At 43.1% G+C, this 5689-nt stretch overlaps 1 long non-coding RNA gene across 1 annotated transcript in view; it reads right to left on the reverse strand.

Moving 5' to 3' along the window:
* LOC109302449 overlaps positions 1-351 on the reverse strand; it is a 10855-nt gene extending 10504 nt beyond the window's left edge. Inside the window, exon 1 of the long non-coding RNA XR_002098781.1 lies at positions 340-351. This is a non-coding gene — a long non-coding RNA (uncharacterized LOC109302449). The remainder of the gene's footprint in view (positions 1-339) is intronic.
* Positions 352-5689: the final 5338 nt, after the last annotated feature.

Consider the following 5689-nt stretch of genomic DNA (forward strand, 5'->3'; position numbering starts at 1 on the left):
ACCCCATCCCACCCACTCTGCTCTGGGTGCAGAAGTATTGCTCTATGCCTCTGCATAAGGTCAGGCAATTTGATTCAGTCTCTCAAGACATCCAGACATGAGAACTGAATCTGAGTATGACAGGAACCACAGGACATGTATTTATCTGAATAAGTGCCTTTGCCAAAATACACAAGGCATATAAATACTGCATTAATAGCTAGCCCCTCGTTGTGTGTCTGACTGTGAACACTCTATACTTCCGTATACCTCATTGGCTTATAGTTCAAGTACATGGGAGTTAGCAAGAGTTATGAAGGTGAACTGAATTTCAGCCTAATGAGTTATATATAAAAGCACTTAATAACAGGGCATAATAACTATAGATAACAATGCAAAGAAGCATTTTTAGCTATGCAACTAAAGGTAAAAAAAGTATAGCCAAGAAGTGTCAGAAATTTGTTTTTGGAAGAGTGTTAACATTATTCATTTTCTGTTAAAAAACAAGAAATACTACTACTACTAATAAGGTATTTTAGTTATATTTCACTGATAAAAAATTAGGAGTTGCAAGCCCACACCATTCTGAATATGATTCTTTGTGTCATAGAACCAGAACAAATCACATCTTTCTTCCAGTTTTTTTTCTTAGGCTGAAGACTAAACATATACATAGAGTGAAATCATGTCTGTGTGTGATTTTATGGCACAAGAATATGTTTCATTTTAATCACAGAAAAATATGGATTCTGGGTGACTTTTTTTAATCCAAAAATTGGGGATTTTTTTGTTATCAGAGAAAATCAACTTATCCCTGTTGATAAGACTGACTAAATGCCCTTCAGCCATCATATTGAAGCCATTAGAAACTACTTAAAAGATAAGTATTTCTGTATATTTCCATAATTATATTAAAATAAATACTTAATTGCATTAATGAATCTGACACTCTTGAACACGAATGGGATCTTCAGAAATGACTACTGAGTTTGTTTCCAATTCCTACTGAAAGTTAATGCGAGTGGATCACTTAGAGTTTTCCTTAGACGGTTTTGAAAATCTCTTAAAGTCAAATAATTAAATGATGAAAGTACATTATTATTATCTTTTCATTTAAGGGTCAACATTTTTTCACATAACAAGCCTAAGTTTTTCCCTGAGAAGCACACTGGTGTTCCACATGAATCTAAGGGCAGAATTTAACCCATTGTGGTAAAATGCATACAAAAACACTTTGGAAGCATAGGAATAGTTCCTAAGGGAATATGACTTTTGGTTCATTATTATCTTGTAATTAAAGATACTCTTGTTTTAAAATAATGATTTAACTTTTGTACATATGTCCATCATAAATTTCTATTTTTACTCCCATCTGGAAAATTACACATTGAATCACTTAGTGGTGATATAGATGACACATATTTAAATATCTACACGTTTTTTAAATGATTTGTAGCTATGGCATCTTGTAGAAGCTAATACGATATTCATATCTATACTTGTCTTAATTGCATTGATACAGAAGTCCTTCTCAAAGACTGAGCATCACATTTTTCAATGTCAACATCAACCTGACTCTCCGTGAATTTAATTCATGATCTAATTCTATTAACCTTGGTTTATTTCATTGATCCAAGAGAACATGCAACAAAACTTTTGTCTTCTAACTCTTTTGTCTACAGATCTCTGAACATTAACATACAAACCCTATTAAAATAAATATAAATAAAAAATAATTTTCCCTCTAACATTACTTAAGTATTATAATAAAATAAGAGCAATACTCTAAAACTTTGCAATTAGATACCTAGGGGGGAAATAACTTTTACCCTTCCAAGGTTCCTTTATCTCTGGTTGGGCACATCTACACGTGCACATTTACTGTGCATTAAGCAAAATTAAAACACATTACAGGAGTGCGTCCGCATGTACACACCCATAATGTGCATTAAAAAGGGTGCATTGCAACAATGTGGATGTAAATTTGATGCCTGCATCATGCAGGTTGTGTTCTTAATGTGCCTGAGTTCCTAATGTGCATTAAATGTATGTGTAGGTGTCTTAATGTGCATTAACACAGGAGCCTTCTGGCTAGGTTTGCACAGCCACTAGGGAGCCAACTGGAGCCTAGCCCCAGAAATCCTGCCTGGCCCCCTCACCTGAGGCTCCGCTGGACTGGTCTCTGGCAGTCCCTAGTTGCAGGATATAAAAGCCTGAAAACATTTTGTTCTGTAGGGTTCATCCTCCAGAAGTCTGCAGGAGCCTATGTTCACTGGTAGAGCCCAGCAGGCCCTGTGTATCCTCCTGGGCAGCCCACAGCCTGTTTGCCAGGTCTGTCCCACTCCAGAGCTGCTGCCTGGCCACAGGTGAGTACTGTAAAGTCTGTTGCACATCTTGCCTAGCCCTGTGATCTCACCAAGGCTGCTGGCCCTGCCGGCTGTGCCATGAGGGCTAGCACCTGCTGTTTCCTGTTGCTCACACCCCATCAGCTCTCTGTTTGCAGGACTGTGGTGAAGTACCTCAGCTCTGTAGATCTGACTCCCTGGATGTGTCCCTGTCGGGGTGCTGCTGCCAGCCATCCAGGGCCAGCCACCCAGGGTCAGCTGCTTGGGGGCCCAATCTGCTGGTGTAGGAACAATGTTCACTACCTCCCCTGTGTCCAGCCCCAGCCCCTCCTATGTGTGCTCTCCCATCCACAGCCCCATGAGCACAAACTGGACCTAGTAAGATGTTCACACCCTTGTGGCACTGTAGGGTGAAGAGGATGTCCTGAGACAGTTCACCCAGGGCACACACTCAAACACTCATCTTTACAAGGCCCTAGTGGCTGGGATGCGGGCATGGGGCCACTCCTGGTTGGCATGGCAGTGCTGCATGAAGGCCAAGGACCCACAGTCCCAGTGGGTGGTCATGACCAGCCACAATTACTGGTCCAATGGGACACCAAGGACTATACCTTTCATGTGAGAGCTGACCCACATCTTGGTGCCCTGGGAGGCCAGGCCTACACCCCACCCTGACACCTCTGGTAACTTGTCACCATCTTGGGCCTCCAGCTCCCTGTACTGCACTCCTCCCCAGCTGCTGCACCCACTGGCAGCCCAGGGAGCCCTGGTCAGTGGCTGTCTTGGTGTTGGCCCTACCCCACAGATGCCCACAAGGAGTGACCAGTCACATCACCATCAGCTGCTGGCACCACCCTAGGGGGGGCCCTGGCTGGGTGCTGCCCCCCAGACCTGCAGCAGTACTTCCTGTGGCCAGGGTGTTTGCCACCTACCACTAGGCTCTCTGCCCTCAATGGCCCCACTCCTGAGCCCTTTCCAGGTGGACTCAGGGATGAAGTCAGACACTTGAACTGTGTCTGAAATTTAGGAAACAGATTTTTTAGTTTTGGAGGTGGGGAGGGTGGTGGAGGGGCATTGTGTGTGCAGGGGGGGTCTGTATTTGTTGAGGGGAGGGATGACATTTTTTTTTTCTGTTAATAAACTTTGTACTGTTTCATCAATGTGTGGGTCCTGGAGTGGTTCTGGGGTGGGCAGGGGGTTGGCAGTGCGTGGGCAATGGGGCAGGTGGGCCTGAGCAGAGCGCATAGTAGGAAGGGATTGGCCACAGCCTCCCTCAGCCAGTGCCCTGGGCCCAGCTGGCAGGTGTACAGTTGCCTTTGGGCCTGGGTGGGGGAGGGGGAGATGAAGTGGGACCAGCAGGATCAGCACCATGGTTAGCAGCAGCATGGGCCACTGGTTGCCAGGGGCAGGGATAGGGGTGGCTCAGGAAGGCAGGGTGGGCAGAGTGGGAGGTGCCACATGCTGGCCCAGTGCTGTGCATACAGAGCCTGGGAAGGGAAGGGGCTGAGTAAGGCTGTGAGTGTGGAGATGAGCACTTAATAAGTTAATATATAATTATCAGCAGTAGGAAGTATGGATGCTAGAGCTAAACTATATACTCTGATTGTGTATGTAACATTAAAAGATTTTATGGCAGAGGCATACTTGAACTTAATTAGTCCTTTCTTTGTCACAAGACATCCAATAATTAAAATTAGTCAAAAGTATTTTTGCTGCTGGGTTCAGCTCAAGAGGGGGAAAAAGTTTCAAGTAAAAGCTGTTCAGCATAAGCAATAAACACATTCACAAAAATCTGCAATTTTGGTTTTCAGGTTGTTTTATTAGTTTTGTTGGGGGTTTTCTTTTTTGTTTGTTTTTTGTCAGTATTTAGATGAAAATGAATGTTTTTACAAAAATCAATTTAATTTGCCTTTATAAATGTATAATCTTCACTCAGCAGTGATTTTCTTATTTCACTTTCTCTCAGCTACAATATTAAACAAAAGGAACTTAAAGTCATGGTTAGTTACTAGCTCATTCATTCGATATTTTTTTAAACATGAACATTTTCTAATAAAACAGAAATATCAGTACTATGGTGAATAATGTGAGTCCTACTTGATTTATGAGGAAAGACTGAGGGTGTGGCAGCCCAGTAGGGGCACTGCTACACAAAGCCATCCATCTCACTTTGCCAGGCCCAAAACAACACTTTGGGAGTTTCCCATGGGGAGCCTATGGCCAGCCGTTCCCCTTCCTAGAGAACACCCACAAGCCTGGGGTAACGTTGCCACCACCCTGGCACTGGTCTCCAGTAGGGCTCTGTGCAGCCCAGAGGACACAGAAACAGCAAGTCTTGGGGGTGCGTTGACCACTGGTAATATTTCTGGATGCCTCTTTTAGCTCAAAGCCTCCCAGGGTAACCTCAGATATGACTGAGGGAAATATAAATAGCCATGCCTTGCTGGCTGGGCCGGGAGCAAAAGGCCTCTTCTCTATCCCTTCCTTACACAGTTAAACAGCCTGTTATTCTGTAACCCAATACCTTTATTTATCAAAGGAGAGAGTAGTGGGGGTAGAACAAAGGAGTCAGAAAATACACTTCACAAATATAGGATTCAGTGACTGTTTTAGGATGAGACAACATTTGCTTAGTTCTAATCTACTAGCTACTTTCCAGATCTTTACTCTCAGTGATTTATCTAGGCAGCAACCTAGAGGCATGATGCTTGTGGCTGTTCCAAAATGCCACAAGAGGAAGACAGCAAGCTCCCCCCTCCTCTAGGAATTTATCTCCTCTCAGTCACCTGGGTGACCAGGCTAAACCAAATAGCAAACAGGTGAATTAGAAAGGAGTGTGTGGAATGACCCAAGGCAGGGCAGACAGAGGGTGATTTCTTCACACAGGGAACTGGGCTTATTTAGTCTAGAGAAGAGAAGAATGAGTGGGGATTAATAGCAGCCTTAAACTACCTGAAGGGGAGTTCAAAAGAGGGTGAAGCTAGACTGTTCTCAGTGGTGGCAGAGGACAAAATAGGGAGCAATGGTTTCAAGTTGCAGCAAGGGAAGTTTAGGTTAGATAATAGGAAGATTTTTCTCACTAGGATGGTAGTAAAGCACTGGAACAGGTTGTAACATAACCCCCAGTTTCTTTTTTTTCCATTTCTTTTCATATATATCCATACATACATACATACATATATATATATACAGACAGAGAGAGAGGGATTCCCTCCCCCAACTATTTCTGACTTTTTCTCTCCCTCTCTATTCCCTATAGATAATTATAAGTAAGATAAGATATACGATAAGCTTTAACATTTTATTTTGGGTAGTAAGTTTTATTTTTCTCTCTCCTCTTTGCAAATAAGTTCCCTGCTGTTTTG

This window comes from Gavialis gangeticus, unplaced genomic scaffold (genome assembly GCF_001723915.1).
Source record: "Gavialis gangeticus isolate Ggan-Ray unplaced genomic scaffold, GavGan_comp1, whole genome shotgun sequence".
NCBI classification, from domain to species: domain Eukaryota; kingdom Metazoa; phylum Chordata; order Crocodylia; family Gavialidae; genus Gavialis; species Gavialis gangeticus.